Raw genomic sequence first — 23,108 nt, forward strand, 5'->3', positions numbered from 1 at the left:
GCTAAAAGATTAAATAACAAGCACACATTCCAACTTAAAAGACGCACGTGGTGGGTAATTGACATTTCACGCAAGCATATGCCCAACTCTCTTTGCTTCCTTTTCGTGGAGCTTGATGGAAGTCTGGCTGACGCAGTAATCTTGATAGAGGTTAATGTAGAAGGCCTCTACTATTCCCCGAACCTTCAGATTTCTGTGCTCGAAGAGCACTTCGGTAGCAGCGAAAAGTGGTTCACATCCACGCGTTTCACACTTTTTACAATGTGCGGGCAGATTTGCATACGTACAGTTTTTCATTGTCCCTGCGTGCTCTCCTAGTCTGCTATTCAGGCAACGCCCCGTCTGCCCCACATACACTCTTTTGCAGGACAGCGGAATGCGGTACACAACACCTAATTTGCAAGGCACAACGGCTCGCTTGTGATTGACACCGCACGTGTTCTGGCTGACACCAAGTGGACAACTCTTGTTCACCATGGAACAAAGCCTGCCTATTTTGTTCTTTGCCGAGAAGATAACCTCTACACCATATCTTGACCATACATTTTTCAGCCCGTGTGCCAACTTGTGCATGTAAGGCATGACGGCTTGTTTTTTCCCCCGTTCTTTTTTCCCCCCGTTGTACATCCCTCCGTCTTTCGTCCTGTTGTTTTGCGCGCTGTGTGTGTTTCTTTCAAGATGATTTACGATCTCGCCCAACTTTCGGTGTTACTTCAGATGGATAGCTGTTGGCTGGTTCGGCTCCGCGAGAACAGCCATTTCGTAATCGCCGCTCATGCCGCGCCGGACGCTGCAGCTTAGCACCCAACGTTGGTGTCACACCTCCCTTTCCCGTTTTCAAGTATGTTCACTAGGAATCTTTAGTAAAGACACCCTTGGCGCACCACACGCGCATTTAGACCCCACGTGCTGCATCGAACCTCTCAATCTGGGATGGCCCTTCCTGCCTATTCGCCGCGAGATCGACATGTAGGTGGCGACAGCGTCGCGCTGCTAGTGTGGATGCGCCGCTGAGCGGCCCGTAAGAATGCACACTGTGGGCGCGCTTCGTGCCTTTTTCCCGCCGTATGTGCGCACGAAAGGCGCAAACAAGAGTGGAATGCTGTAGTTCTGTTCCTCAATGTTCAATGCATAGCATGGAAGCGGCAGTAAGTTTTCATTACTACGCCAAAAAAGCGACGACCCATTGGGAATCTCAGAATGGCCGTAATAGTGACAATGAACTTGTATGCTGTGGCTCGTAGCATGCTCGATCTTTCCAGACTATGGCTTCGAGCCTTCAATAAAAGCATAAATAGAAGCAAATAAGGAAGCCTCGATCTCTGAAATTCAGTTTACAAGGGCAATCTCAATCGTTTTCACTGGTAGCATGACGCATTCTTGCATTTGTGGGATGCCCTGAGATAGTAACACTACTTAACTGCCCCGACATTCTTTCTAAGAGCTTACGATATTTTTTATGTGTTCAAAAGGCAACATAAAATTACTGAATTTCGATACGCGCAGAGATATAAATGTAACCGCTCTAACTGGTCTTTTAAATAAAATTTAAGCGACTCTGAAGGAAGGTTTGATGAATAACGGTGTCGGATCACTTATTTACGGCTTTCGTCGCAAGTGAACTTGCTAATTGAATTGTCAACGCACGCAGTACGATCAACATCTCATGTTTAGCTAGGTTTTCGCAAAGTGACAAGCAGGTTTACAGTGTGCAAACCAAGCTTTTGGGACCTCACAGTGAGCACAAATTTTCTGTTACGGCTGCTCTGTTGACCATTTGCGTTCCTTTTAAAATCTAACAGGTGCCTGCAACAGCGAGATGTGTTTGAATTCTTGCGTATAAGGTCGTTACGAACCCTAAAGATGTCAAATGAAGTTGCGCTGTTGCAGATGTAGTAAAACGTTTCCTTTTTATTTCTCGTTGCGAATCAGCGCAACGGGTTCTCGGTAACTACTTTGTTTTGTAAACTGAACATCGCCTTTGTCTTGGCATTTAATTCTTGAGGATTGGTTCAAAAATGCAAGGATAAATGTTTTCTGTTCATTTTTTTTCGGCGGGGGGGGAGGGGGGGGAGGGGTCTGCCAACGTTGCAAGAGCAGCGAGAAGAGAACGCATGTAACGCGAAAAGCCAAACTTTGGTTATCAGTATTACCAGAGTCTTTCAATGTTTTTGAAGGACTCTGGTATTACTTACAATCGAAAGTACGCTAGGCGTCGGGTTCTGTAGCGGTGAAAAAGCAGTATTTCAACACGTATTTTAAAAACTGATTAACCCCCCTTTCTTCCGAGATTGTCCAGGAATTGTGGCTCGCCTTTTTCAAAATTGTATTGTAAGCAAGCATTGTGGAAAAAAAAAAAAAACCAGCGAGTCATGGCACACACCCCTCACACATGTGGGCAACAACGTGCATTATATTACGCGATTTTTCCTCTTTCTTTAAACTTAGGTCCACCTTAAGAGGTTAAGACGTGACCATATTAGGCATTTGGTTATGCTGAGTGGCATTTCTGGACACGGTGATTCATGTCGGGATTTGAAAATGATATATATGAAAATGACACACGAAATGCCACATGATCGACGCAAACTCACAACTGCTTAATTTTACCGAAAAATCCCCCCCTAATACTCTTGCGCATCCATAGAAACGTATTTTAAATAATACGTAAAATTAGCAACTCAGTATAAACAACGACTGTTCAAAAATGGTATTTATTTTAGAAAAGGTACAGGAAGAACACGATCACACAGGCGCTTGCGGGTGTAAAATACGTGTCCGGTAATGTATGGGCGATAGCGCACGGGTCATGGGCAGTGTAAATGCTTTTGTTTGTTTCTTCTTTCTATAAAGACACAGCGCAATTTTACAAGGGTGTGGAATTTGCACGCATATGCACAGGTCTTGTCGCTTCTTTCCAGTTTCACGTACTAAACTTTTATCCTTTAAATAATCACCACGCCACCTTCAAAAAACACCCTTCGACGTTCCCGAAACGGCAAACGGCTGCACTCAACAATAAGAGAAGTGCAATGTGTGGAATCAATCTTTATAACACGTTTCACACTCATGCGGTGACCACGGCGAAGATGTTTCGTGGAATTAAACCAGCGCATTAACCCGCAACGGCCACTGATTATTGCGTTTCTAGAGGAAATGCGCAAGCAGAGGTAACTATGTCATTGCTTACGGTCGAACGAGCACACATATTGGTTGTTTTGTCGTGTGCAGCACGCGTCTTGCGCCGCACGCAACGTGAACAAGCAGACGACGTGAGAGCGCCATCCACACTAGGAGCGGTTCGTCCCGCCGCCGCCAGGGGCCGACTGTGTTCGCGCTCGTGTTCGTGGATAAAGCAATTCTACTAGCTCTCCACGCCAGTAGGAGCTAAAGCACGGCCTGTATCCATGTCCGTACTATAGTTCCGCCAGGCCCCTGAGACCTTCGCTGATGTTGATTGATTGATTGATTAGTTGTAGGGTTTAACGCGCCGACGCAACGCAGGCGATGAGGCGCGCCGTAGTGGAGGGCTCCGGATTAATTTTGACCACCTGGGGATCTTTAACGTGCGCGAAATCTCGTACACACGGACGTACACACGGATGTTTTTGCTTTTCGCCTCCATCAGAAAAGCGGCCGCCGCGGCCGGGAATTGAGCCCGCGACCTCGTGCTCAGCAGCGCAGCGCCTTAACCACTGAGCTACCGCGGCGGGTCCTTCGCTGATGTACTTGGGCGTCTAATCTGCCCGCCGACGCCTCTTTCGGCGGTAGGGTCTCTATCCTAACCGGCAACCGGACATGCAACGCAGTATACATGGTCCGCATTATTGCTGCCATGAAAGGAGGCTTCATCTTTACCATTGACCACACGTTTTCTATAGCATACGCCAAAATAACTCAATAAAAGGGAACCGATATACCGACAGTTGGCAATACGCATTACGTGTATAGGGCAAACAATGAAATCAGAAATATCAGAACTGTATGTCAATAAAGACAATTAGTTTATTCCGTCAGCGATTGATCCAATGGATTGTGGCATGTATGCACGCAAGAACACTTAAAAAATATCCCACGGGGACGTTGTAGACAATACCACATTTTACTCTAGTGTACGTGCGGAGCGCATGTTCCTAATCGCTCTCGGCAGGGCGGGTCGACTGTACGGCGAAAAGAAAAGGCTCAGATCAAATAAGCGTCGTCTTTCATATTCCATGGCTGAATGTTTCTACTGCTGCCTAATTCGCCCCCAGCACAACGGGCATGCAGGCTCCGGGCCTTGTTGCAACGCACAGTCACTTGCGTTAACCGCGTTCTCGCAACTTCGTTTCGATTTCTAACCACATACACTCGTGCGCAGTTTCGCGGCGCTGCGGGCAGTTTCTACCTACATAACAAAATCTGGGGCAGCGGGCGATGTGTATCTCTCACTTTGGAATGCAACGGCCGTCCGTGCGCTCACGTGGGCTCATTGGTGCGGAGCCCGAAGCCACGCCGCAGCCTTGTGGTCTCCTATGCCACTTGTTGGTGGTGGGACCAGGCCTTCGGAAACCACGGCTACCAGCCCAGCCGCTCGAATTTTTCACACGCACGAATAAAGCGTGGCTCCCTGCCAAGCGGCAGTTTTTTTAAAAGGGCGCACGGAATGCGCCTTTATCATTTCGTGCGGTCGCACAGTAAATCGCAGTTCCTAAAAGTCTGGCGGGAGAAGGTCAGGTGTTCCTAGGTTTGAAGTCGTCTTTATTGTTTTGTTAAGAACGATAGTACCCGAACTAGCGTGGTTTTAGTTCACTGTAAAATAAGGTAAACGCGTGGGATTTCCTACATGCTTTATGCGGAAACCATCTCATTGGGTGTGGAGAACTTCCGGCAACAGTTTTTTTTCTCTTCACTCTGTGTAAGCATTTATTGGAACTAATATAACGGATCCTAACCATTGAAATTATTATTTGAACGCTCAAGGTGAAATTGCAAACATGCAACTGACCATTCCTGCGGCAACCAAATACAGCAAGTATTCACGTTATAAAGCTGCACTTAATGTTTCTATAACAATGACAGCCAGGTAACTTAAAGTCGCTTAATTCGAAAGTACGGAAAATTACATCGAAGTCTTTGGTGCCGCAAAATCTGACGTATTTTGGACTGAATGACACCCTCAGCGGTTTAAACACATAAGCATGCTCGGCATTTTATTAGAATAACGTTATTAGAATCAAACGTTTTCAGCGGACGTGGCGTACATTTAATGTAGCACACAACGGCGGTGCGTATGACATGCGCCTGTGGCGGCACATTGTTTTTGCCTGCGTATTGTTTGGCGAGTGAAATTCAAAGCGCGAGAGTTACTGTGGGCCAAAGTACTCTTAGACAAATGTGAAAGTTGGGAAAGGAGGGAGCGTGATCTCCTGTCAGGAATGAAATCTCGAAGTGTCACAACAAGAAAAGCACATTGTACCCACACCAAGAACATCTCACCTTAATTTCTTTCTCTATCGTGACCAGCCTATCTACGCCCACTGCATGGCAAATGCCTCTCCCATGGCTCTCCAATTATCCAGATCCTGTGCTAACTGAGACCAATTAATTCCCGCAAACTTCTTGATCTCACCTGCCCATCCAACTTTCTGCCGCTCCCTGCCACGCTTGCCTTCTCTAGGGATCCACTCTGTTACCCTTATTGACCGACAGTTATCTTGTCTTCGCATTACCTGCCCTGCCCACACCCATTTCGTCTTCTTAATTTCTACTAGTATATCCTTAACAAGCGTTTGTCCCCTGACCCACTCCGCTCTCTTGTTGTTCCATAATGTTACACTTATCACCTTCCGTTCCATTGCTCGCTGAGTCGTCCTCAATTCAAGTTGAACGCCAGGCAGCAAACGTTTGCGCCTTTTCTCTGAATGGGTACGTTTCCTGCTTGTTTATCAACGCAAAATATTTACAAAACTATAAGCTTGCACCTTATAAGCAAGCAAGCAAGCAAGCAAGCAAGCAAGCAAGCAAGCAAGCAAGCAAATAAAACATCGACGGCACCCACTGCCAAGCGCGTCCTACCGGCGATGGAACTCGTGAAACGAGTCTCGCGTCCGCAGTGTTCTTCACTATGGTGGTAATCGATATCAAGGTTAGGTGCTGCACACTTAACTTTTTTACAGCATTTTTGGTCGAAAAGGATGTAAAGATATTGTCCCATGGCGCACACCTTTAAAAGGTGTTTTGGATAAAAAAAGGGTGTAAGGATGAAAAAGGGTGTGCTTGTGAGCACCCTAAAATAAGTGGTGGGCAGCGCAGCTACGCGTGACAATGTGGATCGGCTGAGCGCGCAGCATGACACACAGACACATTCAACACGCTCAGGTCACACCTGGACCCCAAATGAACTGAGCAATAAAACCATGGGGAGAGCGAGTACAAGCTTACTTAGAAATACATCTGTTCTTCTTGCTTCTATAGCCAACAGAGGAAAGTCGTCTGATAGAGTCGATGGGTTTGTCGCAAAAATCAGATATTTTAGCGATAATTTTGGAATTTTGCTTTGTAATGTGAGCATATATGCAAATCAGCATGCGGATTTGCAAGAGCTTTGTAATGGTGAGGTAGTTATTATGTTCAATAAGTCAGAATTTTATTCAATACCAAACACCTATTCCACACCATTTCAGCACCATTTTTCCCACAAGGATGTAAGGCTACAAATTAGGGTGTTGAAAACTAAAAAAAAAAAGGTGTAAAAGATCTCCAACTTTGGAGGAATTTTATGCCCGTTTACACGGGTGGACTGAAAATTTCCTACAAGTGGTGTGCTGCCTTGTACCTCCGGATGTTCAAAACAAGACGAATTGGCATAATTTATTCCCAACGGAGCTGTTTACGTTTGAACTAGCTTCGGGGGCGTTAGCAAAACAATGCCAAGAAAAAGAACTGCGCCTCCTGTAAAGGGTGCACCACCGCAGATTGGGTATTATAACAGTGAAGCCAGCATTCATGCTTGGTCGAGTGCGAGCACAATGGGCGCATGCGTATGCGCACCTCTCGCTATACCATTTTAAAGGTACTACCATGAAGTTCCGAAAGAACGCCCACCCAAATTTCAGAGATATCAAGTGAGAAATACGGGGTGGGCGAACTTTCTGGTCAGGTGCGAAAAACTTCAAAAAAGTGGCCTCACCGCCAACCAAGACTGTGGATGATGATGATGAAAAAACTTTATTATAGTCGTCTCTGTTAAGACGGAGTCACTGCTTCGGAGTGGCAGTGTCCTCGTCCCTTCAGACGGCGGTCAGGAACCCATGGGCCCTGGCGGCGTCTTCCGCCAGCTGGACGACTGCTGTTTGGACGTCGGGTTGGGAGCTAAGCAGCGCGGCCTCCCATTGCTCGTGCCTCGTAATGCGTAAACCTGGTGTCTCCGGTTTACTGGGACACGCCCAAACCATGTGTTGGAGCGTGGCGGCTGCGGCACCGCACCACTTACACTTATCTGTGTATATTTCTGGAAAGTTTCGGTGGCACAGGGCGGGGTGTGGGAAGGTGTTCGATTGTACCCTGCGCCATGCAACCGATTGCCTTCTGCTAAGTGTACGATGAGCGGCTGGAAGTGTACGTCGGCCTAATCTATAATGCTGGGTAATTTCTTGATATGTAGCCAGCCTGTCCCTCCCCCCCGTCGATGACGGCACGTTATCTTCGAAGTCGGCCTGGTAGCTGAATCCTCGGGCCGCTTCGTGTGCCATCTCGTTTCCCGGGAGAGACGAGTGTGCTGGTGTCCATATCAAACGGATATGTCGTGAGGGCAGGATTGGTTTGCTTTGAATTATCTTGGCTGCAGCTTTGGATATTCTCCCTCGTAAATAATTTCGCACTGCGGTCTTGGAGTCGGAGATAATGGTCGTGGCCGACGTGCCCGCAACGGCCAGAGCGATGGCTACTTCTTCCCCAATTTCGGGATTAGCCTCTGTGACGGAGCATGATGCGACTGTATTTCCCTGCTGGTTTACTACAACAGCCACTGCCGCTCTTCGTCTGGGGTAGTCCGCCGCGTCAACGTAGCAGACTTCTGAGTTGGAGTGGTACTGCTTGTGAAGTGCCGTGGCTCGGGCCAGCCGTCTCTCTTGATGATGCTCCGGATGCATATTTTTAGGTAAAGGGGCTACACTGAGGTGCGCGCGTAACTCGTCCCCAAGCAAAATTTTTGTTCCGTGTTGGTCTGCATAGGAGATGCGGAGAAGATCTAAGATGGCTCTTCCGGTGGCGCTTGCGGCTAGTCTGTTGTACTGTGCTGTGCGCTGGGCTTCGACGAGTTCGTCTAGGGTGTTGTGTATGCCCATCTCCATCAGTCGTTCGTTAGAGGCTGAGAATGGGATGCCCACTGCCAACTTGATGGCTTTGCGTATAATACGCTCAACTTTTTCTCTCTCTGTTCGAGTGAGCTTGAGGTACGGGGTGACGTAGGTAATTCTGCTTATAATGAAAGCATGTACGAGACGTAGGATGTTGCCCTCTTTGAGCCCATGGTGTCTGTTGGCTATTCTTGCAATTAGCCTACTAATTTGAGTAGCCGTGTTTTGCAGGGCCCGTATTGTGACCGTATTGGTTCCCGTTTCCTGTATGCGGAGACCGAGAATACGCATACACTCTGTTCGAGGAATGCATCTTCCCTGTAACTGAACCTGTATATCCGGATCATTTCTCGGCCTTCGACCGGCTGCGGTGGGTCTGAAGAAGAGGATCTCCGACTTCTGAGGCGAACACGCGAGTCCGCGTGAGGAGACGTAGTTTTCAACAATCGTGGCAGCCTCTTGTAGTCTTTCTTGAATGTCTCCGTCCCTGCCTCCTGCGGTCCAGATTGTTATATCATCAGCGTAGAGGCTGTGATGCACGTCAGGAATTCGCTGTAGTAGGGGAGGTAACTTAATCATGGCCACATTAAATAGAAATGGTGATAAGACCGACCCCTGTGGGGTGCCACGGCTACCCAGACTTATAAGGTCAGATTTGAGGTCCTGTACCGTTATTCGGGTGGTCCTTTGGGTCAGAAAGTCGGCTATGTAGTTGTACGCCTTGTTTCCCACGTTTAAGTCACTCAGATTATGAAGGATGGCACTGTGGGCCACACAGTCAAAGGCTTTAGTCAAGTCAAGCCCCATTATGACTCGAGAATCAAGTGGGGACACACCCGGGTTGTCAATTATTTGATGTTGAAGTTGTAACATCACGTCTTGGGTCGATAGGGGAGACCGGAAACCCACCATGGTGTGCGGGAAAAGGTGATGCGTGTCCATGTGGTGGTTGAGACGGGTCAAAACCACGTGCTCCATCAGCTTCCCGAGGCAAGAGGTCAGTGAAATAGGCCTCAAGTTCTCTAACTTTAGAGCCTTTCCAGGTTTGGGAATGAGCTTAATCAGGGCGCTTTTCCACGTGGGGGGAAGGTTTCCCGTGTTCCACACCTTGTTCATGTAGGCGGTAAGAGCCTGTATGGACGAGTCATCAAGGTTGGTGATTACACGATTGGTAATACCATCAGGGCCTGGTGCAGATCGCGTGTTGAGATGAGAGATAGCCTCATACACTTCTGCTTTGGTGATGGGTCTGTCCAGCTCGAGGTTGGGTTTACCGGCATATGGCCTAGCTGGTTCTGAGGGGGCAGTCTGAATGTAGAGGTCTCGCAGCTTTTGCAGTAATGCGGTTTCATCTCCTTGATGCTCGTGTAGAATACTCAGTAGGTTGTTACGCTGAGTGACGCGTCTTCCCTCTGGGTTTAATAGGCAGCGGATGGTGTGCCATGTTTTGGGGGTATTCATCTGCACCTCCATCCGATCACACAAAGTGTTCCATTGTTCGTTGCTGAGGTACGCGGCGTGTTTTTCGATTTCCTTGTTTAGTCTAGCGAGCCTTCTGCGCAAGGAGCGGTTATGCCGCTGCGTGCGGAGCCTCTTCTGTATACTGTCTTTGGCCTCCCACATGTGCAGAAGTCGTGAGTCTATATTTTCAAGACTAGCCTCTTCCGGTACTACGTGTGTGGACAGGTCAACGTCATTTTGTAAACTTTGCACCCATGTGTCCAAGTCCTCGATGGTAGGGTCCTCTTCTGTGTCCCGCCCCTGCCTTAGTTTACGGAACGAGTCCCAGTTTACTATCTTGTGCTTCCGGCCGGTGGGTTTAGACGGTCCTGCTGTAAGCGTAGTCTCCAAGATGAAGTGGTCACTGCCCAAGTCTTTAAAGGTGTTTGTCCACGTAGCGCTTGCAGCATTATATACGAGTGTGAGATCAGGGGTGGTGTCTCGTTGGACACTGTTGCCTCGCCTCGTTGGGTGTGCCGGATCCGTCAGAAGTGTCAAATTGAGTTGTTGTATGGCTTCCCAGACTTTCTGCCCTTTTTTAGTTGGCCTTGTGTAGCCCCATGCGGGGTGTGGAGCATTGAAGTCGCCCAAAATAGCCAACGGGTGTCCACGGGACGTGTGGAGGGCTTGGTGTAGTAGCTGCGTGAGGTTGCGCGACTGTTTGGGTGCGCTGTACACATTTAAAATGTACAATCTCTGGACGTGCCGGGCAGACGTAGGAAGAATTTCTAAAAATACGTATTCAGGGCCAGGGCTGTTGACATACAGTTGTTTGGCGGGGATGTTTCTGTGCAGCAATGTTGTGGAGATACCAAGTAAAAATACAATATGGGCAAACCTTCAGACCAAGTGCTTAAAGGAAAAAAAATGGACCGCATCGACACATGAATGAATGATTCGCTTTTATTTTGTTCACTCATAGTCGCTAAAGGCCGATTCACACGGCGGACGGAATCACTGATTCGGACCGCGGAATGAGTACCATGTGATACGACGTCAGCGATTAGTGGCCCTCGCGAACGGACCGCGGACGACGCGTGCTGAGAATTAGAGGCTTCATTTCCTTTCGCGATTCTAGCGGGGGGAATACAGCAAAATACTGTGGTTTGACGCGCACTAGGCTGGATAGTCTAGCAACCATGCCTCCCTGCTCGGAATAGCGGGCGTATCGAGATCTTCGTTTGTTGACATTTTTATGCTCTTGAGCCGTTCTACGCGGTACGCGTGCTTGTTTCAGTGCGGTATCACCGCGGTACAGGACTTACGCGCAAGGTGAACTTGACTTGTGAGGCACAAACACGAGTGGGCGAAACACTGATCGCAGCGTTCGTCAACTGCCTGCCCGGCGGCGATACCAAAATGAGAAGTGACGCAAGCCCACAACAACGTCGGGAGCTACGTCAGAAAGCCGATAAAGGTAGAGCGGGTGAAGCGACAGGAAAGAAAGAAGGAGTTCAAGAAGTGCAGAACCAGAGAACGTGGGTGCTACATCTTTCCTGTATAAATGATCTTACGCGGCTCATATTTTTAGCCAAGGCTACCGCCACCGCCGCGCTAGCGCTACGACGCTTTCCGTCGGCGTCCATCTTAGCCGCTAACATCAACCATTCGAACCGCTTGAACCTCTTGCGCTTTTCGCAGCGCGCGGACGGTCCACGTGTCGAGAGTATGCTCTGCCCGTCCGCGCTGTCGTCTGCTCGCTTTATCCTTCGTGTGAATGCTTCCTTGCGCCGGACCGTCTGCTGACGTCACGCTACGTCACCACTCCGTCTGCGGATATGTCCGTCGTGTGAATCCCCCTTAAAGGCATCGAACAACGCCTCGCTGTCATAATCGAATATGAGCTACATCGCTTAGGCCACCAGATGGTATCTCACCGCACTTCCCATCTACCACTCATGCACTTCTCATCTACTACCTCTTCCTCTTTTCTGTTCTTCCAATCTACTACGTCTTCCTCCTATTGTTGCCAGTCAAACTGGACACGTTGTGCCTCTTTGTTCAATATCGAGACAAAAGCGCTGTTCGTGGCCGACGGAAGTTTTCGCGGCGGGGGCTCCTCGGGCTTTCGAAGGCGTCAAAGTTAGCGCGATCTTAGGGGGTAAGCGATCTATCGGAAGTTTTAGTAAATTGAACATTTCACTTTTAAAGAGAAGTGAGGGTTGTTTTGGGGCAGGGCGTTCTCTCGGAACTTTACAGTAGTCCTTTTGGGATACTATAAAACACACACAAAAAAAATTGGCGCAGCTTGCAAGGCTGGAGAAACATCGGAGCTGGGGGTCGACCTAGTCTGTTTCCCCCTTGGATTTGCTCTCAGTGGGAGGGGACACAGTGTAACAGCCTGGTAAAATCCTGTTAAACTTGGCCTCACCCCTCAGCACATAACCTAGCTTAGCAAGAACGTCACAAAACCTAACAAAACTTAGAAAATCCTAGCAAAATCTAGCAAAATGTAGCAACACCGTAACAAGCTAGGTCGGCTCTCATATCTGCTGTTTTTTTGCAACTGAACACCTATTTCACACCCTTTCGACACCCTACAGAAAACCAAGGGTGTTGCAGTCGGTCAACACCCTTTTGGCCAGGCAAAAATAATGTAAAGCTACAAATTAGGTTGTTCGAGCATAAGAAAAAGGGCGTAATGGCTTTCCAACACCCTTAGTCCACTTATACTACACCCTTTTTAACATAAGAAGGGCGTAAAAAGTTTAGTGTTTTTTTTTTATTTTAAAAGATCAAATTGTCGTTTCACGTGCCAAAGCTAAACTTGGGCCATGAAGCGCACCGTGCGTAGATGGCAACGAGCGGTCATTGCAGACGAACAATTTTTTTTTTGCTTTTGAACATTTCTTACGAGTTGGGGAAGAGGGTATAAGGGGATGTCTTCTACTTTGCAGTGCAATTATACATGCATGCATCGCCTTAATCAATGAACAGCGGAACACCTTTTCCACACTTTTTCAACACCCTACCAAAAACAAAGGGTGTTGAAGTTGACACCCTTTTTTCCCCACAAAAAGGGTGTAGAGATACGTATAAGGTGTTGAGATTCTAGAAAAAGGATGTAATGGCCTGCCAACACCCCTTTTCTACTTACGCTACACCCTTTTTGGCGAAAAAGGGCGTAAGAAAGTTAAGTGTGTAGGTTACAACTAACAAGATCATGCGGGAAGGTTTACTGAGGATACACGTTGAGTGTTCTTATCAATTTGAGGGTTCGGCTTGGATTCCGCAGGCACATTTTACCAGCTTTCATAATATCTAGAAGATAATGTAACCTTCCCAAAGAAATTTCGCGAAAAAGTAAAAAGCGGAAAAAGATGGACACGTATCCGCTTGCTCAGATGCAAATTTCGCCGAAAGGTCTCCTTCCGCCGCTGCCACGTAACTGCCTCGTCCCTCGCCCCTTCTACCTCTCGCTGCCCCCATGTTGATCGCAGTGGAGGCTCGTTCAACTCAATTCAATTCTCCCGTTCTTTTTTTCTTGCTCAGAACAGCACAAGCTTAAGCTATTTTCTTTCATTGTTTGATTTTATCTCGCCTCCCTTCGGCACCGTGTTTAAAGATTTTTTTTTTCATTTGCTATCGTAAAACCAAACCCAAAGTGTACTTTTTATTAAACGAACGCCAGTACTCGTGGTGATGTGCTGACATTGTGCCTCGTATAGGTATGCCTGAGGTTTCCTCCGTGCTGAATAATGGGGACGCGTATGAGACATGTCGGCATTTTTATGCAATTTGGAACCGTCCTGCGTGTATATACTGCTTGTTCAAGCATTCTTCCACTTCAGACGGGGTGCTGAAACGAGTTAGAGGCAGAGAGACCAACATTTCCGCGTTTATGTAGCCCGCGCAAGACAATCGTCTCTAAGATCATCTTGGTAGTGATAGGTTATGACCAAACCACTTTATGTTTTTTTCGACGGTATTACAAACAAGAGCATCTTCATTCAAAGTATAAAACAAATTTTTTAGGCCGTCCATGCGTCGTGTACAATTTAGACATAGTAGACTGATTGGAGAAGATTCATAGAACGGACAAAGTCGGCAAATAAATATGCAAATGTGCAGTAGCCACAGTTACATTGTGAGCAGAATCGCGAAAGCTACTATAGCGCGATACGTGGTACCGACATCGCATACCTCGGCAAAACTGGACGCCACTCACTCACACTCGCTCAGAAAAATATATTCTTCCTCACGCACTCACTCCCACGCACTCGCGCTCACGCTCACCAATCGCCGTGACCACTCGCGCTCACTCGCGCTCACGCTCACCACTCGCCGTCAGCACTCACACTTACTCGCGTTCACATTCACCACTCACCATCACCCCTCGTACTCACGCGCGCTCACGCTCACCACTCGTCGTCACAACTCACACGCGAGTGTGCGCAGCAGTCCCTCCATGAGTCATGAGTCGGAAAAGTATCAGTGCATTACGACGTCAGAAGTCAATCCAAATGGCATTCCTAAATAAACAAGCCACCAGACAGCTAATTCCACGGCACCCTTTCGCAGGAGTGCAGTGACGACATATTCCCAAAGCTGGTCGCAATCGATCAATTAATAACCACCAAAGCGAGCGGCTGCTGCGACGAATAGGCAACAGCGAGCACAAGCGCAAGAGTGGCACTCACCACTCGTGAGTGGTGAGCGAGGCTCAGCAGTAGCGAGTGGTGAGTAGGGCTCACGACTCGCGAGTGGTGAGTACACTTGCATTCGCGAGTGGTGAGGGGCTCGCCGCGAGTGGCCCTCGCACTCGTGAATGGTGAGCGGGGCTCACAGCGAGTGGCGCTCGCACTCACTTGGACACGCACTCGCCTGTCCAAAATAATGGCGAGGCTCACTCACCACTCACTCGTGAGTGGTGAGGGGGGGTGAGTGCACTCGTGAGTGAGCCTGCGTACCTGTGCATAAATGTAACAGGGGTATGAGAAAGGGATCGGGAGAGGCTATACCCAAGACAAAAAGAAAGAAGTTTCGTTTGTTAATGAACCTTTCGAAGTATTTAGGGATGATCTGCGACCGTATGACTCCACCACAAAAAAACATAAGCGACAACAACGACAACAACAACAACAACAACAAGGAACACTTGAGAAGTGGACAGACGCCCGCAAAAAGAAAACTCGCTGACTGCCGCTATTGGTTTGAATTATTTTACGCTTCTGGACACGGTTGCGGAACGACGAGACCGAGAGTAATTGCCGGAACCATTTGCGAAACAAGCCGACGTTTTTTTCCCCTCATGGCCTAGTCACATCGCATGAACGGTCGATTAAAAACAACGCAAATGGAGGGATTACCACAGGCGATCGAAGCTAATGCGCCGCTTACAAGGGCGGTACACCACGCTTGATAGCCTCGTCTGTCACGATATTGGACACTGAAGCAACCGTCGTAATACGCGCGCGGATACGTGTGACGATATGCTCTAGCACATTTCGCTTGGCTGCATATCCTTCCGCCGCGCAGAGCCAGGGTATTTGCAGGAGACATGCAAATCTGATTCCGGATGAGTAAGTCGCCTTTGTGGTTCCCACATATCGCCCGCATAAGTTGCTAGCACACGCGAACTCATTTTGTGTTCCTGTCAGTCTCAAAATACACCGGCAGTGGCTTGAATGCTTTAAACATTGTTTTTGTTCCGACCAAGCTGGAAATGGCATCGGGCTTGCGGGGGGGCAGAAGCGCTTTCTTTCTCCTTCCGCGCCCTTTGTTTCCGCGCTTTCTTGTTGTGTGCGTGGGAGAAGCGGCGTATATCCTTCTCTCTGCCTGGCGGCAAGCGCGGTGTTTATACCCTGCCGCTCGATACTTGGCATCGTGCCGAGGCATTTTTGTCAGCCTCGGGGTGCCATTGCCGTGGTCTGCTTCCTCGCCTCTCAAGTGTCTAAGAAAAACATAAAAAGAAAAGAAGCTCACCACAGTCAATTGCGTTGCACAAAAATTGTTTTCTTTTTCTGCAGACTTGCCGCTAGGGCACAAGTGCAAAGAAAAGTGTCGCGCGCGATGAATGCAAGCGCAAAAGCTTATGTAACTGTAGCAGTAGCTGCGAAAAATCCTTGCCGCGAAGGGACCATAAAGCCAAACTACAACTTTTTGTAACTTGAAAGGACTAGCCTTTGGTAACTCACTCGACTCTATTTTGGTCCCCAACGAGACGCCTTTTAGCAAAAAGTAAAATATGCAGAGAAAAATTGAAATCCCGCGCTACAGAACGTCAGCAGTGACGCAATGTAGGGAAGACTGGGAACACAGTTATCAGTGCGTTAACTTGCTGTTAGCACTGAAGTGGTATGATAAAACGGAGCTAGATGAATTACAACATCGCACAGTCATCATTCTTGCTGGTTGCTTTGGTCGGCAGCTGCCAATAGAACAAAGAAAATCATATGACTTCATATAGACGCCACTGGTTCATCTGTTTTCCTTTTTCTCTACATTATATTTTTGACGTTTGGGGTAACATTCGCATGATTTTTATTGGAACAAAGCAGCCTCTTAACGAACCAATTTAAACTGGCATCTTGTCTTCGTGGCCTCTTTAAAGGGGCCATGCAGACAAAATTTTCGAAAGATTTGGTATTTTATAGTGCCTCCAGCGCTTGTCCGGCAGCAAACGATGCTTTATTTACTGAGAAATGAACAGTTTAAGCCAAGATTTGGTTCTGCCGCTAAATTGTGTGTTTTGTAACGTCTGCGATGACGTACGTATTCAGGGCAGCTGTTCAAGCAAACGTGAGTACGCTGTTTAGTCTGCAGCGAGTTGCGAAACGCCTTGTTTACCGTCAGTCGTCCTAGATGGCGCCAGAATACCGCTCAGGACCGCTGTCCGCACTCGCTTTGTTTCTGACTGTATTTGCACCTGGATTGTTTTTCTTACGGTTAATAGTAATCGTTTCGTTAAAGATTGGCTAAACTCCACAAACACGGTCGCGTAAGACAATGTCGCTTACGCCAATCGGCCAGTGTCGTGTGAGACGACCCCAAAGCTCCGGACTGCTGTGCAGCTATGACGAGCATAGTGGCCGCAGTCGCAATAGCAGGGCGCACTGGTGCTTCTACGTTAACGTGTACTTTCGTAACTTCCATTGCTTATCACACAATTCTTACTGCTATAAAAAATATGCATTACATTTAAACGCAGGTGGCTCGTTTCGCAAGCTTATAAGCCCTGCCTAACTTGCGTTTGCTTTTGCCGGCCTCGGCCAATCGCACAGCTGCCCATAACTCGTTACAAGGTCTACTGCGGCATATGAGCTAGTGGGTCACATGGCCATTCTCTTTTTCCCTAATTATATAGCTTATATGAGTGAAGTTTGCGTTAAGAGTGGTGTCAGTGTTATTCTAACGAGGCAATCTTTCGAATGAACCAGCTTTTCATTTTGTCTGTATGGCCCCTTTAATATTTACCATGTCTTTGTAATATTATTATGCGTTGAAGTATCGCTTTTCAAGCTTATATGTGCCTGCAATTTCAACACACCGATTTCCCACAGTAAGAGCTTAATGGGGGCTCTGTGTTGTTTTAGGGCAACGTTATATATTAAATGTCTTGTTAGGTATTGTAATGTTAGATATTAATGTTAGATATTAGACGCGTGAATTCTCCGCATTTGAACTGCAGCGAAAGATGCCATGTTGAATTTATCTTTTCTCTATCAGGCATCGCGGCATGGTGAGAAATTGTTATCACAGTAAATGAAAATACCTGTTTTGTTCTTTCAAGAATCCTCACGTTTGTACGGGTCCCTAAAGTAACTGATTGTGGCACTGCTTCTGATCGTTGCAGGAACTCTTGCACTGCCATCCGCACCCGGTAGTTCAACAAGACAGCACAACATAAAGCAACGAAGAATATCCACGTCACGTCCATATTTGTAATGCATCCTGGGTGACTCATATATTGTGAATGCACTACAAACCTTTCGCAGAATGAATGAATGAATGAATGAATGAATGAATGAATGAATGAATGAATGAATGACTGAATGGTGCATCCAGGGCTCGACAAACACCTCTTGACCAAAATGAAGAAAAGAAAAATTTCGGGAAGCCACTCGCTAGCGGGTAGAAAAGCGTAGAGGTGGAGTACACCACCAGACCAGTGTTGCGTCGTGCGGTCTATTACAGTTTCTTCTGTGAATTAATAGCGAGTGAGAAGGTGCCGTGTTAAACAATACCTTTGGTCTTGCCTTCTATGCCTTTGTGTGATGTATTTTATTTTGTCTTTCGTCGTACCAAAATTCATCTTTCAATATTAAATCAACGGTGCTCAAAATGATTAAACTTGCTGTGAACAGTGTTTCATGAAAAAAAGTACCTTTATAGACACTACTTTTGCCCTGGAAAGCTGCGGTTCAGAAAAATGCCTTTCTCTATTTTGTTTCCTCACAAAAAAAGAGCAGGTGTTTGTCTGACATCATGATCGCATGTTGCCAATCTGTTCGACGTTACTGAACATGACTGCTGCTTTATTGTCACTTTGTTTCTGTTTTTTATTCTTCCAATTTTTTCGGGGGGTGGTAGAGGCGTTTTTCCTTCTTCCGTCGACGGCCCTGAATTCCTGCAGGAAGAGTCGATTTCGCTTAGCGGCGTGAGACAGCTTTCGCTGAGCTCTTCGCCCCAGTATCCAGCATTCACACCTGCATGGACGGAGTAGTTGGAGTCAGGGCGTGGGAACGAAATGTTTTTCGTCGCGGTTTTTGTTTCGCTGCATAAATAAAAGTTCCGTTTCGGTTCATCTCCGCAACTAAAAAAATAATGGTTCGTAACGGTTAACAACGGTTCGTGTTTGCGCGAAAAAAAATCGAAATTTATGTAATTACGTCAAAAAACGTTGCGGATTGTGAAATTATGTTGAAAAAGATTAAGTTATGATTATCAATTTTTGTAAAAATGTCAATTTAAATAGCTCAACTGCACACGAAAAAATTCGAGGACGCTTAGGCACTCCTTTTTGTATACCTTTTGATGGCGCAGCTGCAAATGATGCTCCATGTTTCCACCCTTGTCCTGAGAAAATGCAAATTCAGATAATTCAGATATATGCAAGGCGTGCGGTGACAGGGCTAACCTACATCACGTAGGATGGTCCTGTCCTCTCCGTAGAAATAACCCGCAAAATAGTAAGGCAGGGCAGCCTACACTCAACATAAGTTCGAAGGAGCAGTGGGAGACCACGCTATACTTAGCTGCAACCCAATTGTACAGAGACCCGGCTCGTTCAGATGGCCACGGCCGCTGCCAGGACTCCTGACCGACGTCGAAGCGACAAATTCGACGTCGACAAATTCGACAAATTCTACAAATTCGGTCGCTTCGACGTCGCTTTGAAGCTTCGGTCGCTTCGAAGCGACGTCGAAGCGACCGAAGGACTCATGACCGACGTCTAGCGACAAATCTGGGCAAACAAAAGTTGTTCAATCAATATGTTTACTGATAGAGGTCCCTAAAACCACCGGGGTACTACTAGTTAAGACATCTCTGTTTCAGTGCTCTACGCTACTTATTAAGATTAGAAGATGCTTCTGAGGATTCAGTGAAGGAACACACAGAAAAAATTACACCATCTTCCCGTAGGGGAACCCTGAGTAGTATGCAATGGGGTTGATTCAAGTGCCCATTAGTTTTCAGTTCGTCGTTTCCGTTAGGTTGAGGTACGTAGCTACCGTTACATTTACAGTTTGGTTTCCATGGTAACTACGACACTTTTCACTTACCGGAACTACGAAATGGGAAATTGCGTTGAGCCCATGGCTGTTTCGCATACTACTCAGGGTTCCCCTACGGGAAGATGGTGTAATTTTTTTAGATGCGACGGGGCTGTGTCCCTCCCTTGTCGTTGTTGCGCCGTCCACACGCCCACTGCGCATGCTCGGCTTGCTGAACGCCCGGTGGTGTCTTGCCCTTTAATGGCTCCTGGAGCGACGGTGTTACTTCCTGGGCCGGCCCGAGATGAGCCGAGCATGCGCAGTGGGGGTGTGGACGGCGCCACAGCAAGGGAGGGACATAGCCCCGACCTTGAGATGCTGGAGCGACAGTGTTGCCGGTGTCTTCCTGGGCCGGCACGAGGCGAGCACGATTCCCCTTAAAGGGCTCTTGGAGCGGCAGTGTTGCCGATGTCTTCCTTGGCCAGTGGATGGACGGACGACGGACGACGGACGACGGAGCCGAGAGGAAGAGATGCTTTGCATCTAAAAAATCCATGTTTATTGCCACAGTCGCCATTAGCAAGGCTGAAAGAAAATTTACCGCACTTGCTTGCTACTCTGCTAACGTTTACTAAAATCTGTTGCGGATCACGCACCCGCAGTGCGCGGCGGTCGTCGAGAATGAGCCGATGCTTCTTCTCAGAACTGCGTCAAGCGGAGAGTAAATTATACAGGCAGAGAGAGAGAGAACTGTTCTCAATGACACCGGCAGGCTTCGCAGCAAGCGCGGGTCCCAGAAATCGTCGTGCACACAAATCCGGTGGCGGCTTTGAAGGGCCGATGCTCTGAAGGGGCCATGAAGACAAAATACAAGTTTGGTTGTTCGAAGAACTGCATGGAACCGAAAAGAGTGATGACAGGCATGCAATTGCAATTTTCATGCAAACGTCCAACCGCTCGACTACAGATGGATGAAAAGAGACGAAGCCTTGCGGCTCTCCAGTCCCTTTCTTGCCGGGTTCTTGGGGCCAGAGGGACTTGCGTGCGCGATCGGCGGCCGCCGACCAAAGCGACCGCCAAGAAACGTGGTTGTGCGATTGTAGTGCTGCCTTTAGTTGCCAACAAACGTGGGTTGGCGACTGCAGTGGCGCCTTTAGTTTCGTTTAGCATATCACTTGGACGCTAACACTGGTAACGTTTGTAACGCTAGTAACACACTGGGAACGCTGTTTTAGTTGCTCTAGTGTTCCTACTGTTACGCCACCTCTGATGCTGTAATTCGGAATTTGAACGTTTTTTAATAAGCTTTCATGGTTTTTGTTTCCGGTTGAAAACATCTTACGGGCCTGTAATACAGTTGAGTACGTCATCGAAAGCTAGTTCTTTGAAATTAAACAAAGTTGAATTTTGTCTTTATGGTTAAGGCCCGTTCCAGCGTGGCGACGCGAGCGGCAAAAGCAAGCGACGCGACTGGAGCGGCCGCCACCGAAACATCGACGTGCTCACACTTGCACGCGACACGGGGCATGGCGGCGACGTTTGTTTGCTTTTACAGCGAAGCTGTATATGTCTCGGTTTCCCCATATAGCGCGCGTCAACGGAGAAATCACTTTATTGAGCCTTAACCGGGTTCACGGGAGCGGTGTGGCCGTCGGTTTGAGGCCGGCGGCGACGTTATCAGCGCGGGTGACCAGAAGTATCTGGACCTCTGGGTCCGAGCTGCCCAGCGCTCCCTCCCACTGCTCATCACTAACTATGGAGGGAAAGGGATCTTGAGGGCAGGCCCACATAGAGTGGACCAGTGTGGCTGGGTCCCCACAGAGTGGACAGTTTGGCGAGGGGAATTGCGAGGGGTGAATGCGATGCAGTAGTGCTCGGCAGGCCAAAGAGTTTGTCTGCAGGAGTCGCCATAAGCGCTCCTGATGGTTGGTTAGCTCAGGGTGGGCAGGAGGGTACCGACGGCGAGAGAGGCGGTAATGCGTGGTTATATCGTGGTACGTGATTAACTGAACCCTGGCTGACCTGGCGCCGTGGTAGGGGACGAGGCTGGCACCGGCACGGATGGTCAATCCTCGTGCTGCATTGTGCGCTGTATCATTGCCCCCCAAACCAGCGTGCGCCGGGGTCCAGACGATGTCTACCAGGGAGGACGGGGGATTTCGAAGGAGAATTTTGGACGCCACGGACGATATGTAAGTCGCGTGGACAAAGAGCTGCAAGCGCTCGCTCCAGAGCTAGTGTAAAAGGCTCTGTAGCTCTCAATATAATGTAGGTACCTTGAAAAAAATTGTACTTGAGTTGGCTGCTGAGACCACTCTATCATGAAGACGCGTTTCATTTATTTGTCACAAATCGTTAGTTCTAAGGGAAGTTGTAAACGTTACATAATTCCCGTCTGCTGCCAGTACAATGCCGTTTGCGGAGGTAGTATGGTTACAGAAAGCACCTATGACTCCTGTTTTGTCGAAGCTATCCCGTAACAAACTACATAAGAACTAGCCGATAACACGTATCTAAATTGACGCCGAGTTTCACCGACTTTTCGTAATTACGGAGTTCACAGTGAAGTTGCCAGTATTGAGGAATTCCTGCTTGCTGTCAATATATACATGTGCTTCTACGGGAGGGGAACGGATCGCCCGATGTTCAGCCTCTAGAATAAAACTCTATTCCTTCGAAGCTTTAGTAAACTAATTACTTGGGTGTATGCTTAATCATAAACTACAAGAAAAACGTGTTTTGTTTCGTGCGCTTTTCAGATCATCTGCGCCCAGCTTTCGCTGATCAGCTTTCTTTACAGAGTGGAAAGGCACTGAATTCTTTCTCGTCGTTGTCTCCCTATTTCAACAATACTTAGCGAGAGCATCGGCTTTTTAAATGTTACAGATATTAGCTTCTTCCTTGAGGGCTCCCGACCCCTTCGGCTCGGCGCTGCCAGAGAGAGGCGCAATTCGGAGTTCTTTGCGCCTAACTTGGTCTGCCTATGTGCGAAAATGGCTTTGAAACGAAGCATCGAACAATATGGCAAGCTTGTAGTGCCGCTCACTACACTGAGTCCACCACAATTTTTCTCAAACATGTCATATTTACAGTTCATGTCTTAATATTGGAGGCGGCTTTTGCCAAGCAGATTTGGATTGCATTTCTGAATAGATATATTCTTCACGTCAATAGGGAACAGTAGCGTAGTCGCTTGCGGCAGCGCTCGAACTTGACCCGCGCAACGCGTACTGTTTTCTGCGTTTCGCCGGTCGCCGCTCCTGGGCACTTTGGCAGTGTGTGACGTCTGGAGATCATGCGACGTCAGCTGCTCTTCCGCTGCATGAGGGACGGCCACGACGGCGGCGACAAAAATGGACAAACTTGAGCGACGCCGGCTGACAAGAGCGGCCGAATCTCTCGCTTCTTTAAGTCTAGCCGCAAGTGGGACTCTAGCCTGCTAAAGCGAGCTGTGGAGTACCGACAAAGAGGCGTGGTAGGGAACGAGCGCACTTACAGCGTCAACCCTCCTCCCGGGTACATACGCCATCTTCCGCATAAAACCAGAAATAACTTATACCCCTCGCCATGCGCTAAACCTTCACTGTTCCGTCAAGCCCACAAAATTGAATCC

General features: G+C 48.0%; 1 protein-coding gene across 1 annotated transcript in view; it reads left to right on the top strand.

Annotated features, from left to right (window-relative positions):
- Nucleotides 1–18,227, top strand: part of LOC144170919 (beta-alanine transporter-like) — a 42,202-nt gene extending 23,975 nt beyond the window's left edge. The window contains exon 11 of the mRNA XM_077700922.1: nt 17,635–18,227. The gene's annotated coding sequence lies outside the window, so the exon portion shown is untranslated. The remainder of the gene's footprint in view (nt 1–17,634) is intronic.
- Nucleotides 18,228–23,108: the final 4,881 nt, after the last annotated feature.

The sequence above is a fragment of the Haemaphysalis longicornis genome, unplaced genomic scaffold (assembly GCF_048455015.1).
Source record: "Haemaphysalis longicornis isolate Haplotype H1 unplaced genomic scaffold, Haemaphysalis longicornis Haplotype H1 scaffold_1, whole genome shotgun sequence".
NCBI classification, from domain to species: Eukaryota; Metazoa; Arthropoda; class Arachnida; order Ixodida; family Ixodidae; genus Haemaphysalis; species Haemaphysalis longicornis.